This window comes from Ictidomys tridecemlineatus, chromosome 2, assembly GCF_052094955.1.
Source record: "Ictidomys tridecemlineatus isolate mIctTri1 chromosome 2, mIctTri1.hap1, whole genome shotgun sequence".
Lineage (NCBI taxonomy): Eukaryota > Metazoa > Chordata > Mammalia > Rodentia > Sciuridae > Ictidomys > Ictidomys tridecemlineatus.
Genome location: NC_135478.1, coordinates 149,871,086 through 149,886,646, shown reverse-complemented (window position 1 = coordinate 149,886,646; position 15,561 = coordinate 149,871,086). Strand labels below are relative to the sequence as shown.

The window sequence follows — 15,561 nt, the reverse complement described above, 5'->3', positions numbered from 1 at the left end:
CTTAGCCAGACCCTGTCTCAAAATAAAAAATAAAAAGCACTGAGGATGTGGCTCAGTGGTTCAGTGCACCTGGGTTCAATGTACAGTACCCCCAATAAATAAATAAATAAATAAATAAGAATGGGCATGTGCCCCAATTCTGGACAGTGAAACATGATGATTTCTCTGCTGGAGGCTTTTGAATAACTTATATCTTTAATAACCTAAACTCAGAGTAATGTTTGTAATAAAAGAATGTTTTTATATAACAGCAACATTATATTGTGGTATCTCATATGATTCAGGATGACTCATTTATTTGCAAACTCATTTTATATCCCATCTGGATTATAAGCTCTTTTTCTATTTTATTATTTTTCTTGGATGTCTTTCCTTGACATAAAAGACATTCCATAAATTATTTGTTGAACATATGCACAAGTATACTTTCCTCAAAACTACTATCTAAATTCACTTGACAGGTCGTAGAATCACATTTTCCTTGTCTGCTAGGATACTTTGACGGTAAGTAAGAGAAATTTAGTTAAAAAAATAAACACTTAAACAAGAGGCTATGCTATGCCACACACCAAGTCTGGAGATCCAGTGACTTCAGCATTGGTTTATTCGGTGGCTCAAACATGTCAGCAAGAGACTGAGATTCTGACTTCGGGCTCTGCTCAGTTCACTGTGAGGGCTCCTCCTCAGTCTGAATTGGATACAGATGAAATAATCACAAAGATACATGTCCAGAAAACTATCATACCAGAGGCACAAAGCAACCCCTTTCCTTGAATCCGTTCTATAAGTCTGGCAGCTCTCCCAGAAGCCCCCACCCTGGTCATCATTGTGTTTTATTGGTCAGAATTGGTCACATGAACATTCATACTTAACAGCCATCTTGGGCCAAGATGAAATTGCTGCCATGACTGATTTAGATTGTAGGGTTCATGCCTGGAAAACAAAACAAAAATGAAAAACCTAAAGTTTGGTTTGCAAATGTAGACAGTGGGGGGACTGGCGAATGCTCAGCCTAAACTTCCTTTGTACAAATGCTTCACACCACTCTGAGCACTGAAGGAATTGTGGAATCCCTCCCTACATCTCCATTCCCAGATGCCACTCAAGCCAGACTTTCTAAAGATGGGAGTCTTAGGTGGGCCACTCTTTTCTGCATATCTTCTTTATACTTGAAAAATGCTTGTCTACACATTAACCCTCTTGATCAATAAACTCATTCTTCCCTTGCCAACAGCAGGCTGAGCACATGTATTTTCAAGGATGTCTTTATGGTCTTGGCTGTGTATTCATGGCAGAACTCACAGAGCTTCTTTCAGGAAAATGTTTTGATGGGAAATGTTTAGTTAGCCTGAGGGAGCAGGTGTAGAAAACTTCCTAGGGCTGCTCAAAGTATGCCCAAGGCACAGGAAATGATTTGGATGTGGTTTGTTCTGCAAGAGCTCATGCATTGGAAATTTAGTTGCCAGTGTTGCAATGTAAAGAGGAGTGGGAGCTTTAAGACTGGGAGTCTTGTAAGAGGTCCTTAGGCCACTGGGAGTTTGTCCAACGAAGAGATTATTGCACTTCTCATGGTACCCCAGTTAATCCTGTGTCTCACTCTCTGGCTTCCAGTCTTGACATGTTTTTATCACTCCCTCTCACATGTCCTTCCACATTTGTCATGATGTGATGCAGCCAGGGAGGTCTTTGCCACAGACCTATTTGGACTTTCAGGCTTCAAAACTGTGAGCCAAACTTCTTTACTTTATGAAGTACCCAGCCTCAGGTGTTTCACTGCAGTAATGGAAAATGAATTAAATGCAACATGTCAGTGAGAGCTTGGCTTGGTCAAACCAAACAATAATGACTCCATGTATTCACTGTTTTTTGTTAAAAAAATTTAAACATTTTATATAATATATCAAAAAGTTGTCTTTCTAACATGTAGTCAAATAAAATATCCTGATGAGCCACTATTTATTTTTGATACTAAAACTTTGAAATGCAGCGTGTATTTTTCATTTACAGTGCAATGTCATTAGAACTAACTCACTAGTGCTCACTAGTCTATTTGCTACCATATAGGTCAATACAGAATATCCACTGTTATTTAAAGGAGTCCTACTCTTCAACAGTGTATATCATTTTGATAGTCATCTCTTTTCAGTTCTCTGACTTCCCCATAACTGTCACTATCATCATGAAATATAAATCAAAGGGGTCATGTTTTTAAGCACTTGCTCATATTTTAATAATTAGCAAGAAAATAAGTTCAATGTAGCTTTTGCTGCTGTGGGAGAGACCACGTTTGTATTTAATGTTCATATTGGAGAAATGGAGATTCCATATTGTTGACAAACATACAGAGACAACACAGTGACATGGCAGGGATGTTGGCCATATTGGCCCAGAAGTATTGTCCCTGATTTGGAAAGTGGACACCTAGTATGGGAGTAAGTAGAAAGAAATCAAAGTGGGGATCACGGAAAGACTGAAAGATCAAAGGGGGGTAACTACATAACCAAAGACAATATTTACTGACTTCATAGTTAGGTTTAAGCCCATTTTTGATAATAATAGATGACTACTATTTTAAAACATGAAAAAAAACTTGTTTACATTTTGTGTTAGTCAGCTTTGCCTCACTGTGACCAAAATACCTGGCAAGAACAACTAAAGGGAGAAAAGTTTAGTTGGGGCTCATGGATTCAGAGGTTCAGCCCATAGCTGGCCCACTCCATTGCTCTGGGCCCAAGATGAGGCAGGACATCATGCCCTCAACTAAGGTGAACTGGTTAGCTTACAGTTCTCACAACCCAATCATTCCACCTCCAAACATTCCTGCATTAACACAGGAGTTTTGGGGGACACCTCATAGCTAAACTATGATACATTATTTTTGGAAAAAAAATATTTTTTGATGCTGGGAATTAAACTCAGAGATTTATGTATGCTAAGCATGAACTCTACCACTGAGCTACAACCCAGATCTTAAATTTCTTTTAGAAAATAGAGAGATCAGGGACGAGAGGTGGGAGGGAAAGGGAGAGAGAAGGGAAATTGCATGGAAATGGAAGGAGACCCTCATGTTATACAAAATTACATATAAGAGGAAGTGAGGGGAAAGGGAAAAAATAAGAGAGAGAAATGAGTTACTTTAGATGTGGTAGAGAGAGGGGAGGGGAGGGGAGGGGGGATAGTAGGGGATAGGAAAGACAGCAGAATACAACAGACACTAGTATGAAAGTATGTAAAAACGTAGATGTGTAACCAATGTAATTTTGCAATCTGTATATGGGGTAAAAATGGGAGTTCATAACCCACTTGAATCAAATGTATGAAATATGATATGTCAAGAGCTTTGTAATGTTTTGAACAACTAACAATAAAAAATAAATAGAATTTTAGACAAAAAAAATGAAAATAAAGAGATCACATAGTATAGATGAATGATAACACAATATAGTGGAATGACCATGAACTTTGGAGCCCAAAAGACCTAGATTAAAAAAAAAAAAAAAGGTGCTTCTCCACCTGAGTAAAAGGATCACTTTTGATCCCCAGGAACACTGGGCCAATGTCTGAAGATATTTTTGGTTGTAAAAACTGATTGCGGGAGGGACTGCAAATTGTTTCAACCACTATGGAAAGCAGTATGGAGATTCCACAGAAAACTTGGAATAGAACCCAGTTATCCCATTCTTAGGTATATACCCAAAAGACTTAAAATCAGCATATTACAATGATGCAGCCACATCAATGTTTATAGCAGCTCAATTCACAAGTAGCTAAACTATAGAACCAAACCTAGGTGGCCTTCAACAAATGGATGGATAAAGAAATTGTGGGGTATATACACAATGGAATACTACTCAGCCATAAAGAATGAAATTATGGCATTTGCTGGTAAATGGATGGAACTGGAGAACATCATGCCAAGCAAAATAAGCCAATCCCAAAGAACTAAAGGCTGAATTTTTCTCTGCTATGCAGATGCTAATTCACATAAGGGGGGCTAGGGAAGAATAGAAGTACTTTGATTAGACAGAGGAGTAAAGAAAGGGGAGGGAGTATGAGGGTAGGAATGATAGTAGAATGAATCAGACACTATTACCCTATGTGCATATATGATTACATGACCTGTGTAACTCTACATCATGGACAACCAGAAGAATGAGAAGTTATACTCCATTTATGTATGATGTGTTAAGATGAATTCTACTGTCATGTATAACTAATTAGAACAGATTTTTTTTAAAGCATAAAAAAACTGGGGGGGGGGATTGTCAGTGTAGATGCTACTGGCATCTACTTGGAATATTGCTAAACAATAGAGGGTACCCCCTCTCTGCAGACAATTATCTGGTGCAAAATGTCAACAATCCTGAAGTTGAGAAACCCTAGTTTAAACACTTGTTTAACACTAGTTTAAACAAATATATTGGCCTTGAGCTTAAACTCTGAATCGCATTCACTCTTTCCATATGAAAATGGGGGAAATAATACCTATGCTACAGTATTAACACCTAAAACAATGTCAGGCATGGCAAACCAAGATAAAAAGGCTGAAATTTAGAGAGGTTGGTCAGCAGTGTAATTTGCAGAGCCAGGGAGCAACTGGCAGAATTTAGACCTTGTATAAACACTATCATTTTTTTCTAGCTTGAGGGGTCTAGGATTCCCCTGACCATTTTGTTAGACGAGCCACTTGCAGTACCATATCCTCCTTCCAAAGAACTGATCAGAATTATGTAGATTTATTTGCAGCACTTGCTATCTGGATAAAGCTGAGGTGTTGAAAAAGCAGTAGCCAGGAGCCAAGAATGTAATAGAAGTGATGCCCAAATATCTCCAGAGGGTTGAGATGCATTGCAATCAGTGGATAATAGACTTAGTGGATGGAAATGGACAATCTAACGTCACTCTTCCAGGAACAAAAACCCTGACTCCAGCTTTCCAGAAACACAGGATGTTTAAGAGCCCCAACACCACTCCCTCGACTGCTGCCAAAACATACAGCCAAAGTGCTTGAGCTGGAAGCGTCTCAAATGGATTTCTTTAGCAGAAAACAATGGCTCTATAAACAAGCACCAAAGGTGTTGTCCTTCCCTTTCATACATATATGTTTTTCATTGCTTTTTTCTTATCTCAAGAAAAAATTCATGAACATCAGATATAAAATTCTAATATAAACATCAAATATGGATCTAATTCTGGACAGACTACCTTATTTTCCTGGGATAAGGATTCCATATTTACAGGCAACAACAGTCTCAGCTGCAACTAGTATAGCTGTTTATTGCATGTATATTATGTTCCACATTCTTGACGTGTACTATAAATAATTCCTGTCTTACAAGGTGAGGATGCCGAGAACCAAAAGAGGTCTAATGGCTTTGTCAGAGATAGAAAGTAACAAAGCAGATTTGAACAGGGATCTCTGAATCTGAGGCTCACGTCATGCTGCTATATCAGCAATGAGAACTGTGATGCATGAAGAGAGACCTCTGCTGCAACTTCAAAGAAGAAAAGGGAATTTTAGAGGGAAGATTGGCAATAGCATCTTTAGGTTATGATTCTGGCTACTTTGCAGGAGGCAAAGTGTGGTTGGTAAGAGGAGCTGCAAGTGGAGTCCAATTAGATTTGAATCCCATGTACTAGTAAGTTCTAAAGCCTCATAACACTGTTTTCCTTTCTCACTATATCAATATTTTAATTTTTATATTAATTTGTATGGCTGCTTAATCTATATCATGTACCTATTTGAAGATATTTGAGTGATGGGATTTTCGCTGACCTTTTTAACCCCTAGAACCTAGGCAGAGCTAGGCATGTAGTAAGTGCACGATGAACATATTTTTTAAAGAAAAAATGGATAAGATGGGTGCAGTGGTGTAACCTGTAGTCCAGCTATTGAGGAGCCAGAGGCAGAAGGATCACTGGAGCTCAGGAGTTTAAGAGCCATCTGGGCAACATAGCCAGACCCTGACACTCTCTCTCTCTCTCTCTCTTCTCTCTCTCTCTCTCTCTCTCTCTCTCTCTCTCTCTCTCTCTCTATATATATATATATATATATATATATATATATATATATATATATACACACACACACACACACACACACACACACACACACACGAAGAAAAGTTTTCCTGGACTATGCAGTTTTGTATTTTGATAGTAGTAGCTAGCATCAGCAATATGCCCAACACTGTCACTGATTGATCACTAGATGGGTTTTCTTTCCTTTGCCAGCATAATAACTAATGGGCAGGGACATTTACTGTAGGATGATTGAATGCCATGTGCCAGGCAGAAGGGAGATACTCAGCAAATTGTTATTATACCAGAGAAAACTAAATGCGTCTGGGGTTTTTCAGACCTTCATGGGCAAAGGGTGGCTAAGATGTTTGGGGAATGTAGGAGTGGAAGTGTGGAAGAAGAATTACTTTCCTCCAGAGAACTAAAAAGTCAACCTGCCCAATACTACAAAGTACTTCTGTTTTTGACAATTTATACTCTCATCAGCAGTGCCTGAGAGTTCCCGTTTCTCTGCCCCTAGAACTGACATAGTCTATTATTAGCCTTCGGATCATTGTCAGGAGATCATAAGGGTTGTCAGTAACCCTATGAAAGTGCCATTCTTATTTCTGCAGGCTTTGCAATCCTGGATTAAACTGGTCACAAGTCATTGAAGAAACAAGTGTCTTTGATTCTTCCACAATACACAATAGCTGACATTCCAGCACCCCTCAAGTATCCTCCATGAATTTGACATGTTTCATATGTCCCTAGAAAAGGCCTTTCTGTTACCCATGGTCCCCCATTTTCTTCTGTCTCACATTGTCCATGTCAACCCTGGCACCACAAGCATGCACCCCTGCCTGTGTCACAGCAATCAGTAAGAATTATATAGTATTTGTTGATGCTGTTTTGTGCTATTGACCCATCACAGAGATTTTAGAGTGATGGTTCCTTCAGGTTTTTATCAATACAGGGTTGCTAGTGAACTTGCAAATACAGGGTAACATAGACTAGACGGTCCTTCACTGCTTTCTTACAAGGTTTTTTTTTTTTTTTTAAAGAGAGTGAGAGAGGAGAGAGGAGAGAGAGAGAGAGAGAGAGAGAGAGAGAGAGAGAGAGAGAGAGAGAGAGAGAGAGAATTTTTAATATTTATTATTTTTAGTTCTCGGCGGACACAACATCTTTGTTGGTATGTGGTGCTGAGGATCGAACCCGGGCCGCACGCATGCCAGGCGAGCATGCTACCGCTTGAGCCACATCCCCAGCCCTCTTACAAGGTTTTCTTGTGCCGATATTTACTTATGCACATACATCATCCTAATAAAATTCAATTCTCCATAGAGCCAGTCTGTGAATAAAGTTAAAGTCAAAGAAATATTAATTAGATCCATGAAATATTAATTAGAAAGCATTTCTGGTCCTTGTACCCATCTCTTGAAAACCCTTAATGGCCCTCAATGCACACCACATGCTATACTTCTCAAGCTGCTTGAGAGGTCTCATGTGAGAGATCACAAGACTCTTTTTCTGCCCCAGTTTGTGTGTATTTCTCTGCCCTCTCTCCTTCCTTCTTTTCTCTCTTCACTGTGTAGACAAGCACATTCTTTCGCTAATGCTTGCAGCTTCCATCCTCTGCCTGGGCAACTAAACCCTTAGTGTGTGGAAGGAGAATAAGTTTGAGGAAAGGTAGGAATAATCACATTGTAATAAATCCTTCTCTGTCTACCTTGCATCCAATTTTATTTCTACATTTTCAATATATATAGGATCCTACTACATGTACTAAACAGCGATTGGCTTTTTATTTAATGTTCATATATACTGTATTAGTATCTATTCCTGTCAAAAATTACTCCAAACCTTAGGGGCTTAAAGCATCAAGCATTACTACTGCATGATTGGGTGGATGAGTTTCAGATGCAACTTCTTTGGGCCACCCTGACTCCAAGTCTCTCAATGCTGTAGCAGCCAAACTTTTGTCTGAGTCTGTGGTCTCATCTGAAGGCTCGATGACAGTGAGATGGGAGTCTTCTTCCAAACTCATGGATGTGCTTGTTGGAGGGCTTCTGTACTTTGCCACATGGGTCCACACACAGGTTGGTGGTTTGACTCAGGATATGGCAGCTGGCTTTGCCCAAAGTGATGTTCCCAGAGAGATTGCACCTAAGATGGAAACCAGTCTTTTTGTTACCTAATCTTGGAAGTGACACCTTATCACTTCTCTCATATTCTGTTTATCAGAAGACAATTGGCAGGTCCAACCTACTCTTGAGGAGGAAGTGTTACACAAGGACGTGAATGCTAGTGAGCAAGGCTCACTGGGCACCAACAGAGATGCCTAGCACATGGTACACCTCACTCTTTTTAACTATGGCACAGTATTTCAAAGTTTATATGAACTAGACTTTTACAACTATCGGACATGATTTATTTTTTTCATTTTCACTTTCTTTTATTAAATTGGTTGTGCTTTATTTTCTAATGCATTAGAACTTACATATTATATTTATATTGGTTAATATTAATTTTTAACATTGTCAGGATTTTTATTTTGCTGCCTGTCCTGAGAATAAGATAAGACTCTTGGCATACTTTAACTCCTTACTTATATCTTTATTTTCTTAAAATCACCTGAATTATTAACACTAGATCCAGGATATATAATATTATGGTACTAGACAAACATAAAGCTCTTCAGAAGCACTGAAGATGTGGTTGGTCTGCATTGAGATGTGCTGTAAATATGAAATATATGCTGGATTTCAAACACAAAATAAAATATATTGTTAATAATTCTTACACTGATTGAATTTTGAAATGATAAGATTTGGGGCTTACTAGTTTAAATAAAATACATTATTAAAATTAATTCAAATTGTTTATTTTGCTCTTTTTAATAGAGCTCCTCAAAAAACTTTTTACAATTATTTACGTAACTCATATTTACATCTTACATTATATTTCTACTGAACAGTGCTGCTATGGGTTGTAGTAGTAGTTTTTATCTTTAATGTAATGACTTTATATTCTTAGGAGTAATTTCTTAGCAATTGCTTTAAGCTTTTTATCCATATTTTCAAGAACTGTTTGGAACTTCAATTTAAGTTTTATTGGTGCTTTCTTTTCATTTTTCCTTGTATCCCATGACTGTCTCTTTCTTGGATTTATTGTTTATTTTGGTAACTTCAACCTTAAGTTATTCTTTCACATAGAGTCTGTGGAGATCAATTTTTAAAGTCCTTATCTATCTGAAAATATTTTTTCTCTCATTCTTGATTTTGCTTGGCTGGATAAAGAACTGCTCTGTTTTCCCTTACAGTATATTGTTGGTAGTTCTGATCAATATAGGTAATCTGCTCCCTTTTTTTCTGATTGTAAGGTCTCAGGGCATACTCTTTATTCATACAGCTCAGACTTTTCAGTAGAATGTGTCAAGGGCTGCTTTTATTTTTTCACTTCTTCTGCTTGGTTCTCGGAGGACCCTTCTAGAACAGAAGACTCTCATTTCTTCAGTGATGTCTCTAAAAAGCTGCTCGAGAGGTCTAAAAAGCATCCCACTGTTTATTTTCATCTTTTCTAAATCTCTGGATGACCTATTATAAGGTTGTTAGGACTTTAGAGTTGTCCTCCAGACTCATTTATTTCTCTCCCATTTGCCGTCATTCCAGCAGAACCCCTCTGCCCAGTCTTCCTTTGATTAGATCTTCATTGGAGTCCATTCTTCTGTTCTGATTCTGATAGTTTTGTTGGTTGGTTTTCTGTTTGTTGTTGTTGTATCTGCCTTTCCTCTTCATTCTGTACTTCAATAGGAATTGAAGAGGAAGAATCCGTCAAAGCCTTTCAGGGTCACTGTGAATTGCATTCTTCCAGTTTGTGTTTATTCTTTTATTTATTATTATTTCTTAGTTTTTTGGACATGAAGTAGGATTTATTGTTGGACTGAGTGAGAAAGGGGCAACACAGAGAAAGTCTTCTTGAGTGCAGGCTCTACCACTGGGAATATTTGATAAAATAACCATCTTAGCCACCATGTCTGCTAATTAACCTGTATTAACTTGGTAAAGCCCACCAATTTGGGATGTAGATGTTCTGGTGGCCAAGGAACTTAGACTTGGCCTTGAGAAGGGCCTCAAACACATGTTCCTTGTTCTGCAGCTTGGTGAATGCAGAACTGATGACTTGGCCAGTGTGAACTCTGGCCATCATGCTCTGGAACTTCCCCCAAAGGTACCCTGCATACCTGTCTAGACCTGAGATAGGACACAGCATAGGATCAGAGACAGGAATGGGTTTTGGAAAGGGCTGTCTCCATGGTCCTTCAGGGTGACCTACACAAGCTACAGGCTGCCTACACTTCTGAGGAGTTTTGCAGCTTTGCACACTAGGATCCCAGTAGCAAAGGAGTCGTTAGTTTAACTGGCTGAAGATGCTCTTTTATTGAAGATTTAGAGTTCTTACCCATAGTGCTTGACCAGAGGACAATCTGCTGACAGAGAACACCTACCCTTCTCTATGAACTGGAAGATCATCCTTAGATCAAGCTTGGATATCTCAACTCTTATCTTGAAATTCATTATTTCCTAGATGTACTCTGTATTTCTCATGTAGGTGTTCTCAAACTAGCTGCAAGTTAAAATATTTTGTTTTGTTTATTTTAGTTATTATTTTTATTATGATAAAATGCACATTACGTAAAACTTATAATTTTAACCATTTTAAGAGTATAATTCAGTGATGTTTACCACATTTGCAATTTTGTACAACAACAACAATTAAACTATTAATGACCCCACTCAAAGGGAATGTGTTGGACAGCTTTTGGCTGCAATTAACAGAAAATGTAGTCTAAACAATAAGGACACATTTTGTCACCCTAAAGGGAAACCCATGTTTTGTAATATACTTAGACAAACAAGAAGGTTTAAGCTCTAATTTCCAAATGCCTCCAAATTTGGGGATGGGAGTTGAGAAGGGTTCTACAGTAACTGTCATCTTCAAAAGGGATTTAATAAATGGTCACTTGTCTGTGGACTCAGAGATAACAGAAGTGTCTCTGATACTTGGCTACAAAAAAGTACTCAATTCTCCAGTGAGCTACAAACTCAACCACTTGCAGTACTGAGACAAATAATCAAACATGATGATATGCCAGTAATGTAATACCAGGGTAAATTAAATCTTGCAGTATTGATCACTGTGTTTTTAATATTCCATTCAATAAAGGCCTTTCTACTTGACACTTTTTCTTTGAATTCCAATAGTCAGTTAAATACAAGTAGGTGAGTGAGCCTAGGTTTTATAGATTAGCATCATAAACAGAAACTGCAGCCATGTTAAAGCCTTGAACGAATAAGTATGAACTAATTTCTTTTCTAATTTTTGGACACAAAGAGGTGGATATTTAAGCATTCAGTAAACTAATGTATCATACCTGACACTTATTATACATCAAATACCTTTCAAAGAGCTTTTGAACAGTCCCGTGAAATAGTCAGAAAAGTATTAATGACCCCATTCACAGGGGATGTGTTAGGCAGCTTTTGGCTGCAAGTAATAGAAAACGCAGTCTAAACAATAAGGAACATTTATAATATCACAGAATTATTGCAAATATAAATAAAATTAATATTCCAGAGGAGGAGGAAGCCAATTAAAATACTAGCTGACAGGATAAAATTTGTGTATCTATCATTTATCTATAACTTACAAAGACAATAAACAGGACTATAATCCAATACCTTGGAAGGATACATCACAGAAAATGTGTGTTTTCTACTGAAAGGCAAAATTTTTTTTCCCATATCACCAAAGATGCTATTTATTGGGCAGGATTCTTTGTTGTTGTTGTTTTGTATGTTTGCTTGTTTTGTTTTGCTTTGTTTAGCTATTTGGAGATTTAAAGATGGGAACTGGCCACATTTAGAACTATTATGTCTTTCCATTTCTGGATCACAAATTCTTTTTTAAAAAAAACCTCTACAGGCTGCAGTTGTGGCTCAGTTGTAGAGTGCTTGCCTAGCATGTTTGAGGCACTGGGTTTGATCCTCAGCACCACATAAAAATAAATAAATAAAATAAAGGTATTGTGTCCATCCACAACCAAAAAATTAAAAAACAAAATCTCTAAAACCAAAAAATTGTTGCACACTGGGCTCAAATATCACAGAGCCCATGAGAATCCAAGTGACACTGTCATAAGGAAGGGGTCAGAAGCTGGATAAGCTCCAATCCAGCTTCTTTTTGAAGAAGGTGGCCAAGTTCAAAATCCGGTTCCTGGTGAGAAGGTCTTGGAATCTTGGTCTTGCCAAGCAGTTTGTGGAAACCTAACAGGTCAGGAGGAGTCAAAGAGCACTGAGGGATATGAAGTCAAGGAGGAGGGGGCATGTGCTGATCACCACAGCATGACCAGCCTTTTAGACTTCCACTCCATTTAATGCTATATGAGAGTGTGCATGGGTACCATGCTCTGGCCACATTCCCCACTGTTTCCTCCTTTGTGCCAGGACTGCACAGAGGTTCTTCAAGCATGTTCTGCAGACTCGATGCGATTGTTTGTTGCCTTGTGAGCGAAACTAGCCACCTTTTCTTGGAACATTATTTTGACTTAAAAAGAAATATTGGCAGAAAAACAATGGTTATTTGGCAGTGCACAGTCTAGCAGGAGAATATCCTGGTATCCCAAGAGGCTAATAAAATATTTTTCCTTGTTTAACAACATACCTGTGCAAAAACCCAATTGTTTTCAAACAAAACAATGAATAGTAACAAATTCGATGCAGAAACAGAAATGAGAATTCAGTTGCCTTCCATTGAGTCAGATTTCTAAAAATGTAAAATAGTGTCACTCCTCTCAGAATTTTTTCTTTTGGTTTGGGGAAATAAAAATGTTTATGCTGATATTTTCTGAGTTTATTATTTTTATATGTATGGGTAATATTTAAAAGTTTATCAGTATTACTGTTAAGTGTGATAAATATACAGTTTAACCTATATAACCAATAGTTCTTTGCAGTCCTCAATGATTTTAGTGTAAGGAAGTCTTGTGACCTAAGAAATTGAAAATCATTAATTTAACAAAGAGAGATCGAAGTTGTTCTGAATTTATAGTGAATAGCATCATTTCACTTAGGTAATAAGTAAGCTTGGCCATTACCAGCATTGTGAACTCAAGCAAGCCTTCAGCTTTTTTATGTATGCATTATGTTAAATTTGAGAATTTAGGGAGGACTTAGGAAATTTGTTGTGATGGTTAATTTCATGTATAAACTTGGTGGGGCCAGGGTGCCCTGATGTTAGATCCAACATTCTAGTACGTCTGAGAGTGCTTTTTGTAGATGACATTAACATATTAATCAGCAAACTTTGAATAAAGCTTTTTTTTTTTTTTTTTTTTGGGTACCAAGGATTCAACTCAGGAGCATTTGACCACTGAGCCACATCCCCTGCCCTATTTTGTATTTTACTTAGAGACAGGGTCTCACTGTGTTGTTTAGCACCTTGCTTTTGCTAGGGCTAAACTCACAATCCCCTTGCCTCAGCTTCCCTAGTGGTTAGGATTATAGATGTGCACCACCGCACTCAGTTTGAATAAAGCTTATTACCCTCAATAATGTAGATGAGTCTCATCCATTCAGTTGAAAACCTTAGTAGTATAAAGATTCACACACACACACACACACACACACACACACACACACACACACACCTAAACAGGAAGGAATTCTGCAGCAGATGGCCTTTAGACATGAACTGCAGCATCAGCTCCTCCTGGGTCTCAGCCTGATGGCCTGCCCTGTATGTTTTGGATTTGCCAGCCTCTGTAACTGTGAGGCAATCCCTAACATAAATCTTTCTTGCCAAACATATATACACACACAGCTGTTTCTCTGGATAAACCTAACTAATACATTAGTTTTCTCAAATATAAAGGATTTACAATAATAGTCAATAAATTCTTGGTGGGGAAGGAATAAAATTAAATTAAAAATAAAGGGACATAAAAATGTTTAAAGTTTTATTCATCATGTTAAGTAAACATATAAACTATGTTGAAATAGCACCAATAAACATATATATTGCCGCAATCTGGCTGGGCACAAGATCACGAGCCACTCACACCTTGTAGATTCAAACAGCAATTCTTTATTCCAGAACTCACACCGGCCCTGTACAAACATGTTCTGGGGAAATCCAAGTTCTGCCCGCACAATTCAGGTCCCAAATACTTTCTCAATTCTACGAGAACTCAACGGGAACTCAGGCAGCAGGACACGCCCTATTCCCAGCAGGAATAACCTTAAACCTGGAACTTCCCTAAACCCAGATTGTCTTAAACTAGGAACGCCCTAAACTTGTCTTAAACTGGGAATGCCTTAAACCCAAGGAGCGGGATACCTCCTAAAACCTGCAGGATACACCCTAAACCTGGATCCACCCTGGTCCTTGAGCAGGGTCACCTTTCTCAAACACACATGCAATGTCATAGCGAATTTCCAAGGCAAGTCCATTTAACATGGGGTACGCTGGCAAGGAAATTTCGATGCGTCATTCCTACTTGGTAATGGCCCTCAGCAATATATGACTTATATAAAGTCATGGTTTTAAACCTAAGGCCTATGCCTGGCAAAATCACAAAATAGTTGACCTTTACATACTTCTCGTTGCTCCTCCTCAGCCCTTTTCAGGGGACTTCCCCATCCCCCAGGGCTTAAGCATTCACATTTTCTCAGTTTCTTTAATTTTGTGGAACTATTTCCAAGTAAGGTGTTAATGACTTTATACCTCCTAAAACAAGTTATATGTTAAATGGCATCTGAAAAGAAAGAGGAATGTTTAGCCCATGAAAGTAATTGATTTCTAACAGTGTGAAACCTGTAGTACCTGAGTAGAATGAGGTATGTGTAAGGGTCTTTCTGAGGGCTCTCAGATTGGGCAAAGGAGTTCACCACCCCCTGTATTTGACACATCTTTACAAAGTACTCTCGAAGCAGCACAGGTATAGCAATCCTAACTCTGTACCTGGCACAGTAAAGTAGATAATGTGCATGGAAAGTGGTGATGTAAGACACTGAAGAACAGAGCTGATCCCTTTCTATAGGAGAAGGGCAGTGGCTGTCATCTGACATCAGCTCGTGGGACAGAGCATCATGCATGTCCTCTCATAAACCACACATGTCTACATAATTCAGAATTTGAGGATTAACTGTGGTGCAAACAATCAGGTGTGTTTTTTTCTCTCCCTCACCCAAATATAGAAATTACTTTTTATCTGTGTATTTAATATTTATACTTGCAATATAGCCAATTGAAGTCAGCTCTCTGCTAGATATATGTAATATGCTGCCATAACACAATAAACGGGTTCGAAAATTTCAACTGTATGAAATATGGGTTGAATTACAGCAAAGTTAGTAAAGCGACTGGAGTGAGTCCAAGCAAATTGGTTTGGATTTTCTTGCCTCCATTCAAATCTGATCTCACTGCTTGGTTTGGGGTCAATGCCAACTGGTTGCAGTTGTTCACTCTACCTTAAATATTGATGGTGACCATTCTTGGTCC

At 38.2% G+C, this 15,561-nt stretch overlaps 1 pseudogene; it reads right to left on the bottom strand.

The window, feature by feature from the left end:
* Positions 1 to 10,303: 10,303 nt before the first annotated feature.
* LOC120892095 (small nucleolar RNA SNORA70) lies at positions 10,304 to 10,429 on the bottom strand (annotated as a pseudogene).
* Positions 10,430 to 15,561: the final 5,132 nt, after the last annotated feature.